The sequence below is a fragment of the Bubalus bubalis genome, chromosome 2 (assembly GCF_019923935.1).
Source record: "Bubalus bubalis isolate 160015118507 breed Murrah chromosome 2, NDDB_SH_1, whole genome shotgun sequence".
In the NCBI taxonomy this organism is placed as follows: domain Eukaryota; kingdom Metazoa; phylum Chordata; class Mammalia; order Artiodactyla; family Bovidae; genus Bubalus; species Bubalus bubalis.
Genome location: NC_059158.1, coordinates 17,505,464 through 17,521,612, shown reverse-complemented (window position 1 = coordinate 17,521,612; position 16,149 = coordinate 17,505,464). Strand labels below are relative to the sequence as shown.

The following is a 16,149-nucleotide window of genomic DNA, read 5'->3' as shown; positions in this document are numbered from 1 at the left end:
GAAGCATGGCAAAGACTAATAGAGTTTTGCCAAGAAAATGCACTGGTCATAACAAACACCCTCTTCCAACAACACAAGAGAAGACTCTATACATGGACATCACCAGATAGTCAACACCGAAATCAGATTGATTATATTTTTTGCAGCCAAAGATGGAGACTCTATACAGTCAGCAAAAACAAGACCAGGAGCTGACTGTGGCTCAGATTATGAATTCCTTATTGCCAAATTCAGACTTAAACTGAAGAAAGTAGGGAAAACCACTAGACCATTCAGGTATGACCTGAATCAAATCCCTTATGATTATACAGTGGAAGTGAGAAATAGATTTAAGGGCCTAGATCTGATAGACAGAGTGCCTGATGAACTATGGAATGAGGTTCGTGACATTGTACAGGAGACAGGGATCAAGACCATTCCCATAGAAAAGAAATGCAAAAAAGCAAAATGGCTGTCTGGGGAGGCCTTACAAATAGCTGTGAAAAGAAGAGAAGCGAAAAGCAAAGGAGAAAAGGAAAGATATAAACATCTGAATGCTGAGTTCCAAAGAATAGCAAGAAGAGATAAGAAAGCCTTCTTCAGCAATCAGTGCAAAGAAATAGAGGGAAACAACAGAATGGGAAAGACTAGGGATCTCTTCAAGAAAATCAGAGATACCAAAGGAACATTTCATGCAAAGATGAGCTCGATAAAGGACAGAAATGGTATGGACCTAACAGATGCAGAAGATATTAAGAAGAGATGGCAAGAATACACAGAAGAGCTGTACAAAAAAGATCTTCACGACCCAGATAATCACCATGGTGTGATCACTGACCTAGAGCCAGACATCCTGGAATGTGAAGTCAAGTGGGCCTTAGAAAGCATCACTACGAAGAAAGCTAGTGGAGGTGATGGAATTCCAGTGGAGCTATTCCAAATCCTGAAAGATGATGCTGTGAAAGTGCTGCACTCAATATGCCAGCAAATTTGGAAAACTCAGCAGTGGCCACAGGACTGGAAAAGGTCAGTTTTCATTCCAATCCCAAAGAAAGGCAATGCCAAAGAATGCTCAAACTACTGCACAATTGCACTCATCTCACAGGCTAGTAAAGTAATGCTCAAAATTCTCCAAGCCAGGCTTCAGCAATATGTGAACCATGAACTTCCTGATGTTCAAGCTGGTTTTGGAAAAGGCAAAGGAACCACAGATCAAATTGCCAACATCCGCTGGATCACGGAAAAAGCAAGAGAGTTCCAGAAAAACATCTATTTCTGCTTTATTGACTATGCCAAAGCCTTTGACTGTGTGGATCACAATAAACTGTGGAAAATCCTTCAAGAGATGGGAATACCAGACCACCTGATCTGCCTCTTGAGAAATTTGTATGCAGGTCAGGAAGCAACAGTTAGAACTGGACATGAAACAATAGACTGGTTCCAAATAGGAAAAGGAGTTTGTCAAGGCTGTATATTGTCACCCTGCTTATTTAACTTATATGCAGAGTACATCATGAGAAACGCTGGACTGGAAGAAACACAAGCTGGAATCAAGATTTCCGGGAGAAATATCAATAACCTCAGATATGCAGATGACATCACCCTTATGGCAGAAAGTGAGGAGAAACTCAAAAGCCTCTTGATGAAAGTGAAAGTGGAGAGTGAAAAGTTGGCTTAAAGCTCAACATTCAGAAAACGAAGATCATGGCATCCAATCCCACCACTTCATGGGAAATACATGGGGAAACAGTGGAAACAGTGTCAGACTTTATTTTGGGGGGCTCCAAAATCACTACAGATGGTGACTACAGCCATGAAATTAAAAGACGCTTACTCCTTGGAAGGAAAGTTATGACCAACCTAGATAGCATATTCAAAAGCAGAGACATTACTTTGCCAACAAAGGTTCATCTAGTCAAGGCTATGGTTTTTCCAGTGGTCATGTATGGATGTGAGAGTTGGACTGTAAAGAAGGCTGAGCACTGAAGAATTGATGCTTTTGAACTGTGGTGTTGGAGAAGACTTTGAGAGTCCCTTGGACTGCAAGGAGATCCAACCAGTCCATTCTGGAGATCAGCCCTGGGATTTCTTTGGAAGGAATGATACTAAAGCTGAAACTCCAGTACTTTGGCCACCTCATGCGAAGAGTTGACTCATTGGAAAAGACTCTCATGCTGGGAGGGATTGGGGGCAGGAGGATAATGGGACGACAGAGGATGAGATGGCTGGATGGCATCACTGACTCGATGGACGTGAGTCTCAGTGAACTCTGGGAGTTGGTGATGGACAGGGAGGCCTGGCATGCTGTGATTCATGGGGTCGCAAAGAGTCGGACACCACTGAGCGACTGATATGATGTGATCTGAATGTTGGGACTCTGCAAAGTGGGACAGGGTGGCCCTCAAGGTGTTTGTAATTTTTTCACTCTACATTGACTAATGCTTGAATTTTAGACACTGAAATGACAAGAAAAGTCCAGTCGATCTGTGTGGTTTACCGTCACACTGGGGTCAGAGTAAACACATGACTGACTGATCATTACTGTTGAGTACAGAGAGAATACTAACAGAAAAAGGATACTGTACCTTATACCTGCTCACTCACCTTAGTAACCCCATGCATGTCTCTGATACTTTCCCAGAAGCTTTAAAACATTTTAAAATTTGTGTTTCACAGGAACTCTGTGAGATAGCCTTAATCTTCACTAAGATCATCAAGTTATGGTAATAAAGATGCAGTGATTTGGAGAGGGCAAGTAATTTTCCCCAGGTCCCATTATTAGCAGATGCAGGTGACTGGGCACCAGCACACTCATCTGTTCACTTCCTGATGTTACATCACACATGCCTGTGGCCCTCGGTCTGCATGTGTGTAACCAGGACCACATCAGGAGCTGTGATGACTGCGTAAAGAGAAAAATACTTTGTCTTTGACTGCAAAACAGCAGTGACCCTAGAACATTGGTTTTATCCACTTGTTCTGCTCTGTCTATAAAACACTCACTGTTAAAGTCTTTGACAATTATCAGTGTGGGGGCCTCATTCTCCTGGCAACTTTTCTTCTAGGCACCTTGACAACTCTTCTACTTTTATGCATCTTTAATCCTCTTGTTACATTTTTTTTTTTTTTTATAAAATAGCAAATAAATATCCAAATGGTAATACAAGAATATTACCTGGTCAGCACCCAAGACAATGCCATCAGCTCTGCGAACAAGGCCTGCCTTTTCCTGAATTTGACTTTTTAGGGACCAAATTTACCTGTGTGGTTCTGTAGTGATTTTGGAGCCCCAAAAATGAAGTCTGACACTGTTTCCACTGTTTCCTCATCTTTTTCCCATGAAGTGATGGGACCAGATGCCATGATCTTAGTTTTCTGAATGTTGAGCTTTAAGCCCACTTTTTCACTCTCCTCTTTCACCTTCATCAAGAGGCTTTTTAGTTCCTCTTCACTTTCTGCCATAAGGGTGGTGTCAACTGCATATCTGAGGTTATTGATATTTCTCCCAGCAATCTTGATTCCAGCTTGTGCTTTATCCAGCCCAGCATTTCTCATGATGTACTCTGCATATAAGTTAAATAAGCAGGGTGACAATATACAGCCTTGACGTCCTCCTTTTCCTATTTGGAACCAGTCTGTTCCATGTCCAGTTCTAACTGTTGCTTCCTGACCTGCATACAAATTTCTCAAGAGGCAGGTCAGGTGGTCTGGTATTTCCAACTCTTTCAGAATTTTCCACAGTTTATTGTGATCCACACAGTCAAAGACTTTGACATAGTCAGTAAAGCAGAAATAGATGATTTTCTGGAACTCTCTTGCTTTTTCGATGATCCAGTGGATGTTGGCAATTTGGTCTCTGGTTCCTCTGCCTTCTCTAAAACCAGCTAAAACATCTGGAAGTGCATGATCCAGGAAAGATGCCTGCTTGATCTGCTGGCTCTTTGAATAAAGTTAATATTAAGAATAAATATTCCTTGCCTCAACACCTTGTCTTGGATTCATTGGCCTGTCATGCAACGAGTTACAGTAAGCTTGTAGGGTAAAAGAAGTGATGGCTACGTGGGCACAGGAGGGCCTAGAGGAGCTATTCCATGTTCAAGGTCAGAAGGGGCAGTGGTGAGGAGATACCCCTCATCCAAGGTAAGGAGCAGCAACTGCAGTTTGCTGGAGTAGCCTTGAAGAGATACCCCACGTCCAAGGTAAGAGAAACCCAAGTAAGATGGTAGGTGTTGCAAGAGGGCATCAGAGGGCAGACACACTGAAACCATACTCACAGAAAACTGGTCAATCTAATCACACTAGGACCACAGCCTTGTCTAACTCAATGAAACCAAGCCATGCCCATGGGGCAACCGAAGACGGGCGGGTCATGGTGGAGAGATTTGACAGAATGTGGTCCACTGGAGAAGGGAATGGCAAACCACTTCAGTATTCTTGCCTTGAGAACCCCATGAACAGTATGAAAAGGCAAAATGATAGGATACTGAAAGAGGAACTCCCCATGTCAGTAGGGGCCCAATATGCTACTGGAGATCAGTGGAGAAATAACTCCAGAAAGAAGGAAGGGATGGAGCCAAAGCAAAAACAATACCCAGTTGTGGATGTGACTGGGGATAGAAGCAAGGTCCGATGCTGTAAAGAGCAATATTGCATAGGAACCTGGAATGTCAGGTCCATGAATCAAGGCAAATTGGATATGGTCAAACAGGAGACGGCAAGAATGAATGTCGACATTCTAGGAATCTGTGAACTAAAATGGACTGTAATGGGTGAATTTAACTCAGATGACATCCCATGGAGCTTAGTTTTTGAACCATCTCCAAACATCTCCTCTTTGATACTAGAACTAGACCTTCATGCTTCCATGATGTATTGTAATATTTCAGAAATTATTCCTGGCCCTACCTTTGGCCAACAGAAGCATAAAATCATAGACCCTTGCAAGTGTCATTTTAATATTACTTTTCCTGTCCATTCTTTGTAAGTATGCAGATTTTAAGACTGAAGTGAGCAAGAATTGAGTTTGGACAAGAGAACTGATAAAATAGAGATTTTATCCTAGTGAATGAGATCAGAACATGATTCTTTTTCCAATTTACCAGAAGAGTGGTAATTTAATTAAGGATAAGATATCAGCATTTACTAGGTTTTCTCTGCTCTTAGTTAGTTTAAAGGGTCATGGTAAATAAGAATAAAATGGTTATTTAAAATTAGGTGATGGAAATACACTTTCTAACACCATACACACAAATGAACTCAAGATGGATTAAAGATCTAAACATAAGACCAGAAACTATAAAACTCCTAGAGGAGAACATAGGCAAAGCACTCTCCAACATAAATCACAGCAGGATCCTCTATGACCCACCTCCCAGAATATTGGAAATAAAAGCAAAAATAAACAAATTGGACCTAATCAAAATTAAAAGCTTCTGCACAACAAAGGAAACTATAAGCAAGGTGAGTAGATAGCCTTCTCAGTGGGAGAAAATAATAGCAAATGAAGCAACTGACAAATAATTAATCTCAAAAATATACAAGCATCTCCTGCAGCTCAATTCCAGAAAAATAAATGACCCAATCAAAAAATGTGCCAAAGATCTAAACTGACATTTTTCCAAAGAAGACATACAGATGGCTAACAAACACATGAAAAGATGCTCAACATTACTCATTATCAGAGAAATGCAAATCAAAACCACTATGCGGTACCATTTCACGCCAGTTAGAATGGCTGCTATCCAAAAGTCTACAAGCAATAAATGCTGGAGAGGGTGTGGAGAAAAAGGAACCCTCTTACACTGTTGGTGAGAATGCAAACTATTACAGCCACTATGGAGAACAGTGTGGAGATTCCTTAAAAAACTGGAAATAGAACTGCCATATGACCCAGCAATCCCCCTGCTGGGCATACACACCGAGGAAACCAGAATTGAAAGAAACACGTGTACCCCAATGTTCATCACAGCACTGTTTATAATAGCCAAGACATGGAAGCAACCTAGATGTCCATCAGCAGATGAACGGATAAGAAAGCTGTGGTACATATACACAATGGAGTATTACTCAGCAATTAAAAAGGATACATTTGAATCAGTTCTAATGAGGTGGATGAAACTGGAGCCTATTATACAGAGTGAAGTAAGCCAGAAAGAAAAACACCAATACAGTATCCTAACGCATATATATGGAATTTAAAAAGATGATAACGATAACCTTGTATGTGAGACAGCAAAAGAGACACAGATGTATAGAACAGTCTTTTGGACTCTGGGAGAGGGTGAGGGTGGGATGATTTGGGAGAATGGCATTGAAACATGTATAATATCATATGTGAAATGGATCGCCGGTCCAGGTTCGATGCATGATACAGGATGCTTGGGGCTGGTGCACTGGGATGACCTAGAGGGATGGGATGTGGAGGGAGGTGGGAGAGGGGTTCAGGATAGGGAACACATGTACACCTGTGGCAGATTCATGTTGATGTATGGCAAAACTAATACAATATTGTAAAGTAATTAGCCTCCAATTAAAATAAATAAATTTATATTAAATAAATAAATAAATTGACACAGCCAAAAAAAAAGTCGATGCAGGAAGGAAATGGTATCTCTATTAAGTGGTAAATATTAATAAATAGATACATATAAACAACAAAAAAGAAGATGTGGTACATACATACAGCAGAATATTACTCATTCATTGAAAAGAATGAAATAATGCCATTTGCAGCAACATAGATTGCTGCATATGCTAGGTCCATAGATGGACCTAGAGAGTCATGCTGAGTAGATTAAGTCAGACAGAGAAGTAGAAAAATCATACAATATTCCTTACAGATGGTATCTAAAAAGAAATGATACAAATGAACTTAACTTGCAAAGCAGAAGGAGACTCACAGAGTAAAAAACAAACTTATGGTTGCTTGAGGGAAGGGATAGTTAGGTAGTTTGGGATGGTCATGTGCACACTAATACATTTAAAATGGATAAAAACAAGGACCTATTGTACAGCATATGGAACTCTGTTTACTTATGTGGCAGCCTGGATAGGAGGGGAATTTGTGGGAGAATGGATACATATATATGTATAGCTGAGTCCCTTCATCAATTACCTGAAACTACCACAATATTGTTAATCAGCTGTACCCCAATACAAAATAATAAGTTCAAAGTGTGGGGAGAAAAGACTGCAAAAAAATAAAATAAAATTTAAAAAAAAAGGAAAATAAAAGAAGTGGTTCTCAAAAGGAAGACATATAAGTTGGAGAAGGCTTCCCTGGTGGCTCAGACAGTAAAGCGTCTGCCTGAAATGCGGGAGACCCAGGTTCATTCCCTGGATCGGGAAGATCCTCTGGAGAAGGAAATGGCAACCCACTCCAGTATTCTTGCCTGGAAAATCTCATGGATGGAGCCTGGTAGGCTACAGTCCATGGGGTCGCAAAGAGTCGGACACGACTGAGCAACTTCACTTCACTCATCAATTAAAGAGCTTGTTGTGACAGGAAAGGAGAATAATGCCTTGTATAACACAGACGTATTTGTGTGCATATATTTCTGTGCAAGTATACATGTGTTTTGCATAAATATATGCTTAATTCCTTCATGGAACTTTGGACCTTATAAAATTCAATTTTATAAGAGGCAGTAAATATAGCAGAATACCCTAATTCCTAATGTAATCGATCATTTATTGGTAGATGACTAACTATATGATTTTTTGTTTCTGTTAATTGTTATTCATGTGTTTGCTTTGGTAGCACATATATTAAAAAACTGGAATAATAACGAGAAGATTAGCATGGCCTCTGCCCAAGGATGACACACAAATATGTGGAACCTTCCATATTTTTCTGTAACTTCAAGGGGTGGGACTGGAAGGATGGTGGGAAGGAGGTTCAAGAGCCGGGGGACATAGGTATACCTATGGCTGATTCATGTTGATGTTTGGCCGAAAGTAGTACAGTATTGTAAAGCAATTACCCTTTGATTAAACATCAATAAATTCAATTATTAAAACTGTTATTGGGGATCATATAACAGGATCAGATATCCATTGTATGACTAAAGAGGGTCTGACTGGAAACTGATGGTGTCAATTATCATTGGTTAGTGATTCATTAACTTTATAGTTGAATGCTGCTGCTGCTGCTGCTGTTAAGTCGCTTCAGTCATGTCAGACTCTGTGCGACCCCATAGACGGCAGCCCACCAGGCTCCCCCGTCCCTGGGATTCTCCAGGCAAGAACACTGGAGTGGGTGGCCATTTCCTTCTCCAATGCATGGAAGTGAAAAGTGAAAGTGAAGTCGCTCAGTCGTGTCCGACTCTTAGTGACCCCATGGACTGCAGCCTACCAGGCTCCTCCATCCATGAGATTTTCCAGCCAAGAGTACTGGAGTGGGATGCCATTGCGTTCTCCGACTCAGTGTCATAGCAAGCTATAATTCTTGTCTGCCTTCGCTTTTAAGTGGTATAGTGCCCAAACTTTGAAACAGAGGCTGTTCCCAGAAGCGCACAGTCATGAGTCCTGCCCAGGGTTTTTGTTCCTGATGCTGGAGGCTTCTGTTTGCTGGTCACTAAGGCTGAAATTTTCTCTGCTGAGCATTCTCTGGGTCTATCACGTGCACAAGTCTTTATATTTTGGTTTTCTAATTTGCTTCTCTTATTCTTTTGACCAGACTACCAAGTCCCTTTATGATTTATTTTTCAGACCCTTTGTGCTTTGATCTTTCTGATGCTCATTAGTGTATTTGCTTCCATGTCTACCTCTCTGAGTAGTATTCAGCATCTACATAAACCCTACCCTATTTTCTTACTGTCTGAATGTTGTCATTTAGCATCAGCATAGTTTTATGAATTTCATTTTCCTTCTGGTGCAGTTTCTGGTACACAGCTTAAGCTGGTTGGCTCACATCTAGCTTGTTTGTGTTGTCTCCAAAAAATTAGAGAACTCTGCTTTCTTTCTAGGATAAGGCCCCTTGTTTTGATACCATTGCTAATTTTCTGTGATTTCCCTTCCTGCCTCATAAGCTTTGTCTTTCTCAATCTACTTTAACTTGAGTACCATGTGCCTCTCTGTTGGTATTACTATTTTAAATCAACATCAACCTAGTATAACATAGAATTAAAGGGAATAAAATTACAATAGTATTAGGAATAATATATTCCCCCAAATCATAATCCAGTAATGCTCCCAGTTTTAAATGACACATACAGACTGAAAGTGAGATGATAGAAAAAGATATTCCATGCAAATGGAAATCAAAAGAAAGCCAGATTGGCAATTCTCATATCAGAGAAAATAGACCTTAATTGAAAACTATTATAAGAGTTAAAGAAGGACACTAACAAATGATTAAGGGATCAATGAAAGAAAAGACATAGCAATTTTAAATATCATTTACCCATAATAGAGCACCTCAATACATAATGTAAACACTAACTGACATAAAAGGAGAAATTGACAGTAACACAATAATAGTAGGGCATGTTTTCACTGCACTTATACCAATGGACAGATAATCAAAACAGAAAATTAATAAGGAAACATAAGCCTAAAAGGAAATATTAGAGCCAACAGACCTAATTGATATCTCAGCACATTCCATCCAAATGCAGAAGAATACACTTTCTTCTCAAGTGCACATGGAACATTCTCCTCATCTTGGGTCACAAATCAAACCTCAGTAAATTTAAGGAAATTGAAATTATATCAACCATTTTCTCTGACCACAACACTATGAGACTAGATATCGATTATATGGGGAAAAAAACTGTAAAGAACACAAACACATGGAGATTAAGCAACACATTTCCAAATAATGAACAGGTTACTGAAGAAATAAGGGAAATCAAAACATAGCTAGAAACAAGGAACAATGAAAACATGATGATCTAAAACCTAGAGGATGCAACAAAAGCAATTCTAAGAGGGAGGTTTATAGAAATACAAATTGTACCTCAAGAATCACATTGAATTGACAATCTAACTTTACATATCTTTAGCTCTTTTTAAATTTCTCTTATCAGTGTCTTAAAGGTTTTGCATAAAATCTTTCAACACCTTGCTTAAGTTTATTTCTAAGTGTTTTATCTTTTTTAGATGCAATAGCAAATGGGATTGTTTTCTTTATTCCACTTTCTCATAGCTTGTTGTTGATACATAGGTAGGCAACTGAGTTTCGTATATGGGAATATAGTAAACATAATGTATGCTACATCTTTAAAGAATAGACATTTTCCCACAAATAAGACATATAGATGATCAAGAGGTATATGACATCATTAATAATCAAAGGAAATGCAGATCAAAAGCACAACAGATATCACCTCTTACCTGTTTGAAAGGCTAGTACCAAAATGTAAGAAATGACAAATGTTATTGAGGCTGAGGAGAAAAAGGAGTGCTTATGTACTGTTGGTAGGCATGGATACTGGTGCAACTCCCATGGAAACATACTGTGGAGGTTCCTCAAGAAATTTAAGAGAACTGTTATGTGATGCATTATCTCACTTCTGGATATATACTCAAAGGAAATGAAGTCATTGTCTCAAAGAGAGATCTGTATTCCCATGTTCATTGCAGCATTATTCACAGTAGCCTTGTATAGAAACAACAATCTTTCAACAGGTGAATGGATTAAGACAATGTGATGTGACATATATAGGTAAATACTATTTAGCCATTAGAAAAAGAAAGAAATCTTTTCATTTGTGGCAACATGGATGTAACTGGAGGGCATTACGTTAAGTGGACTCAGTCATAGAAAGACAAATACCATATGATCTCAATTATAAGGAATCTCAAAAAAAGAAAAAAAGATGGAACTCAGAGTAGAAAAATGATTGCTAAAGACTGAAGGATAGGGGAAATAGGGAGAGAATTTTAAAGGTTACACACTTTCATGTATAGAAAATTAATAATGTCTGAAGATCTAAATTTGAGCTTCATGATCTAATCATGAGATCTAATCATGAGTTTGAGCAAGCTCTAGGAGTTGATTATGGATAGAGAAGCCTGTGCTGCTGCAGTCCAGGGGGTCACAAAGAGTCGGAAATGAATGAGCAACTGAACTGAACTGAGGATCTGATGTATAGCATGGTTACTGTAACTAATAACATTGTGTTGTATTTTTAAATTGTCTGAGAGAGTGGACATTATCAAGTGGTATCACTGACTCGATTGACATGAGTTTGAGTAAGCTCTGGGAGTCGGGGATGGACAGGGAAGCCTGGCATGTTGCAGTCCATGGGGTCTCAAAGAGTCAGCCACGCCTGGATGACTGACTCAACTGAAAAGAATGGAACTTTCCTGTGTTCTCTTCAAAAAGCAGAAGTTAAACATGTATGGTGATGGCAATGTTACTTAATAGAAAGGGAAACTCATTTCTAATGCATGCACAAATGGGGGTGGACAAGATGACGAGGGGTAGGTGGAAGTGGGGTACACCTCTCTCCACCGATGCATCAAGAACGTCTAAAGATGCAGCAGTTCTCACAGAAGACCAGGTGAATACTGGCAGGACTTGCTGACTACTGAGAAAGAACACCGGATCCATACAGAACTTGGTAGGACAAAGGAAAGAAGGGATAAGGAGGAAGGGGAAAGAAGGAGCAGAGCAAGTGGGACCAGCCTGAACCTGGGGGAGAGGGAGCTGAAGCACAGGAGAGAGATCCCCATGTCCATGGCCATCCACTGGGACGGGGGAGGCATTTGAAGTTGTTGGGGAGTGAACTAACTAATCTGTGACAGTCTGAACAGAGTGAGAACCACATAGACAAGCCATGCTGCAGCCTTTCATACCTCAGACAGGGTTGTAAGTCCACTGGTGTCCACGGAAGCTGGATGCTGGAGCCATGGAGATTGTGGAATGATCCCGGGGTGAGGACGCCTGTTGACCATGGGGAATCAGCCTGATGGGATGGGATGGAGGAAATCTGCTGCATGGAATGCTTCTTAAGGAAAGCCATGAGGCCATAAAAGTAGGGTTCAAATGCCTGTGGAGTAGAGCTATCTCTTTCTTCATGCTGGTACCTGTAGGGTGAGCAATAGAGAAAGACTTCAGTGAGGGTGGCCCTTGAGTGCCTGATGCACTAAGCAATGGAGAATTTTGAATGTCTACCCTATTCTCTAAGTTTTGGGTTTAAGCATCATAATGTTTTTATGAACTTAAATTTCTTCTGGTAGAGTTTCTGGTTATCAAATTAAGCTAGTTCCTCACATCTGGCTCTTTGCTGGTGTTTCAAGAAACTTTCAGAACCTTCCTTCCTCTCAAGGCCATACTGACCTTTACTTTACTGCCAATGTTGACTTCCCATACTTTCACTTCTTGCCTAATATATTCATTCTTTCTCTACTCACTATAAACTTAGCAGTAGGTGTTCCTATTGGTATTAATACTTATGATAAATTATTAACCTGATGCAGTAGAGAATCAAAAGGAATAGTTATAGCAATAATAATAAATTACCCCCAAATTATAATCCATTAATGCTCCCATTTAAAACTGGTTTTCTATCTATGTATTATTGAGGTATCTTAACTCATTTTCTTTACTAGGTGGCTCAACTTTGAAATGAAATATAGAAAACAATGGAGTGGTAAACTCTGGAAATTACTTTCCTTTTGATATGCCTCATTAGTAAGAATACAAATATTAGGGTTTTTTTTTCCCTCCAGTGGGGCTTTTCCTAGTACACATTATAGCTCACTGTGGGATGATTGCTATTGATTGAAGAATGTACACTGTGAACCGTAATTGTCAAACAAGTGAGTTGAGATGAGGAAAGTAATGCCAGGAATACACAGGCTTTTGTTGATCTAGAAGGAAAACCTTGCTTGTCTCTCATCTACAGTCTAATCTTCAGATTTATTGAAACTCTTACTTTTATTATGCTCCATTAAATTTTTGGATTATTTGGGGTTTTTTTGCCCTTGAGTTGAATGTCTCATGTATTTTTGGATGTTAAGCCCTTATCAAATATATGATTTAGAATGTCTTCTGTCAATCTGTAAGTTGCCATTTGATTTTGCTGATGTTCCTTTGTTTGGAGTTGGATGTGGTCCCACTAGTTTGTTTTTGCAGTTGTTGCCTTTGCTTTTGGTGTGAAACCCAAAAAACAGTTGCAAAGGCCTATGGCAAGAAGATTTCCTCAATGTCTTCTTCTAGGAGTTTAATTGCTTAAAGTCTTATGTTCAAATTTTTGATCCATTTTAATTTGATTTTTGTGCATGGTAAAAGACAGGGGTACAGTTCCATTTTTTCATAAGACTATCCAGTTTTCCCAGTGCCATTTTTGACAAGCTTGTCCTTTCCCCACTGGATAGTCTTAGCTCCTTTTTCATAAGCTAACTGACAATATATGGGTGTGTGTTTCTTTCTGGCTTCACTGTTCTGCTCTGTTGATCTATGTGTCTGTTTTCGTGCCAGAAGCAAATCATTCTGTTTTGATTACTATAGCTTTCTAAAACAATTTGAAATCAGCAACCCTAGTCTCGAAATTTGTTCTTCTTTCTCAAGATCACTTTTATCTTTGGTGCTTTGTGATTTAATACAGCAGAATAGACCAAGAGGAGATGGAAAAAATACACAGAAGAACTATACAAAAAAATATCTTAATGACCCAGATAATCACAATGGTGTAGTTTCTCACTCAGAGCCAGAAATCCTGGAATGTGAACTCCAGTGGGTCTTAAAAAGAACTGCTGCCAACAAAGCTAGTGGACGTGATAGAATTCCAACAAAGCTATTTAAAATCCTGAAAGATGGTGCTATTAAAGTGGTCCACTTAATATGTCAGAAAATTTGGAAGAGCCAGCAGTGACCAGAGGACTGGAAAAGGTCAATCCTCATCCCAGTTCTCAAGAAGGGCAGTGTTAAAGAATGTTCAAGCCACTGAACAGGTGCACTCATCTCCAGTGCTCGTAAGGTTATGATCAAAATCTTCCAGGCTAGGCTTCAGCATAATGTGAACCTAGAACTTCCAGATGTTCAACCTGGCTTTAGAAAAGGCAGAGGAACCAGAGATCAAATTGGCAACCTTTGCTGGAACATAGAGAAAGCAAGGGAATTCCAGAAAATCGTCTGCTTCATTGATCTCACCAAACTGTGTGGATCACAACATGGAAAATTCTTAATGAGATGGGAATACCAGACGAACCTCACCTGTCTTCTGAGAAACTTGTATGCAGTTCAAAAAGCAACAGTTAGAAGCAGACAAGGAAAAATAAACTGGATCAAAATTGGTGAAGGCATCCGTCAAGGCTGAATATTGTCACCCTGCTGATTTAACTTGTATGCAGAGCATGTCATGCAAAATGTTGGACTGGATGAGTCCTAAAGGCAGAATCGAGATTGCTGGGAGAAATATCAACAACCTCAGATATGTGAATGATACCATGTTAATGGCAGAAAGCAAAGAGGAACTAAAGAGCCTCCGATGAGGGTGAAAGAGGAGATTGAAAAAGCTGGCTTAAAACTCAATATCAAAAAAGCTAAGATCATGGCATCTAGTCCCATCATTTACATGCAAATAGAAGGGGCAAAGGTGGAAGCAGTGAGATTTCCTCTTCCTGGGCTCTAAAATCACTGTGGATGGTGCTGCAGCCACGAAATTAGAAGACAATTGCTTCTTGGCTGGAAAGCTCTGACAAACCTAGACAGTGTGTTAAAAGCAAAGACATCACTTTGCCGACAGAGGTCTGTATAGTCAAGGCTAGACTCTTTCCAGTAGTCATGTGCACATATAAGAGCTGGACAGACAATAAAGAAGGCAGAGTGCTGAAGAACTGATGTTTTCAAACTGTGCTGGTGTAGAACACTCTTGAGAGTCCCTGGGGCACCAAGGAGTTCAAAACCAGTCAACCTTAAAGGAAATCAACCCCATGTACTCTTCGGAAGGACTGATGCTGAAGCTGTAGCTCCAGTACATTGGCCACCTAATGTGAATAGCTGACTCATTGGAAAAGACCCTGATGCTGGGAAAGATTGAAGGCAGAAGAAAAAGAGGCTGATAGAGGATGAGATGGTTGAATAGCATCACTGATTCAAAGGGCATGAACTTGGGCAAATTCTAGGAAATGGTAAGGGACAGGGAAGTCTGGCGCGCTGCAGTCTATGGCGTCAGTAAGAGTCAGACATGAACAACAACAACAGTTTTATACAAGTTGTAGAATTTTTTTGTTTGTTTTGTGAAAAGTTTTGAAATTTTGAAAGAGACTGCAGTGATATGTAGATAGCTGTGGGTAGAATGGATGTATTAACAATATTAATTCTTCCAGTCAATAAATATGAAATATGCTCCTTTTGTCTGTTTTAAACATTTCCTTCATGAGTGTCTTGAATATTTCATCCATAGATCTTTCAACATCTTGCTTTAATTTATTTAAGTATTTTGTTTTTTGATGCAATTGTAAATATGATTATTTGTATTTCTGTAATGTGTTTTGGTGTATGGATATGTAACTGAGTTTTATGTATTCAAATACAGTATACAAAATGCATGCTATTTTTTCCAGAATAGACAGTTTTTTCTCTAAATAAAACAATTTTTTATCTGGGCAGTTTTTTATCTGTATCTTTCAAAACTCTGCAATCCCCTGGGTATATACTGGGAGAAATCTCTAATTCCTTAGTCCTTGGCTTCATATCAGCACCACAGAGCATTCAGTATGGATGAGGCTTTGGGTTACCTTAGACAAGTCAGTCTCCTCGTTGAGTGCCATGGTCTAATGCATGTGTTCTCCCAAAATTCATATGTTTAAAATCTAATCCCTAAAGTGACAATTTTAGATGGTGGGACCATTTGAAAATAATTAGGTCATGAGTTCAGAACGCACATGAAGGCAGAGCCCACATGAATGGGATTAGGGCTCTTGTGAAAGAGACCTGAAATAATTGCTCATCCTTCTATTTAGGGATATGTCCTGGAAGAGGCCCTCACTCACTCAACCATGCTGGCTCCCTGATGTTGGACTTCTAGCCTCCAGAACTGTGATAAGTAACATCGTTTATAAACCACCCAGCCTCTGGCATTTTGTAATAGCAGCCTGCATGCACTAAAACACTGGACATGATTAAGTGGGAAAAAAAATAAAATATTGTCAATCTTGTTTTCCCTTCCTAGGTCATAAATGTGGAACAGGTAGCATAGATATTCAATTCCAGTGTCA

General features: G+C 39.6%; 1 non-coding gene across 1 annotated transcript; it reads left to right on the top strand.

Annotated features, from left to right (window-relative positions):
* The first annotated feature begins 7,720 nt into the window (after positions 1-7,720).
* On the top strand, positions 7,721-7,831 carry LOC112583028. Its single transcript, XR_003107394.3, has one exon. It is a non-coding gene; the product is annotated as a U6 spliceosomal RNA (small nuclear RNA).
* The last annotated feature ends 8,318 nt before the right edge of the window (positions 7,832-16,149 follow it).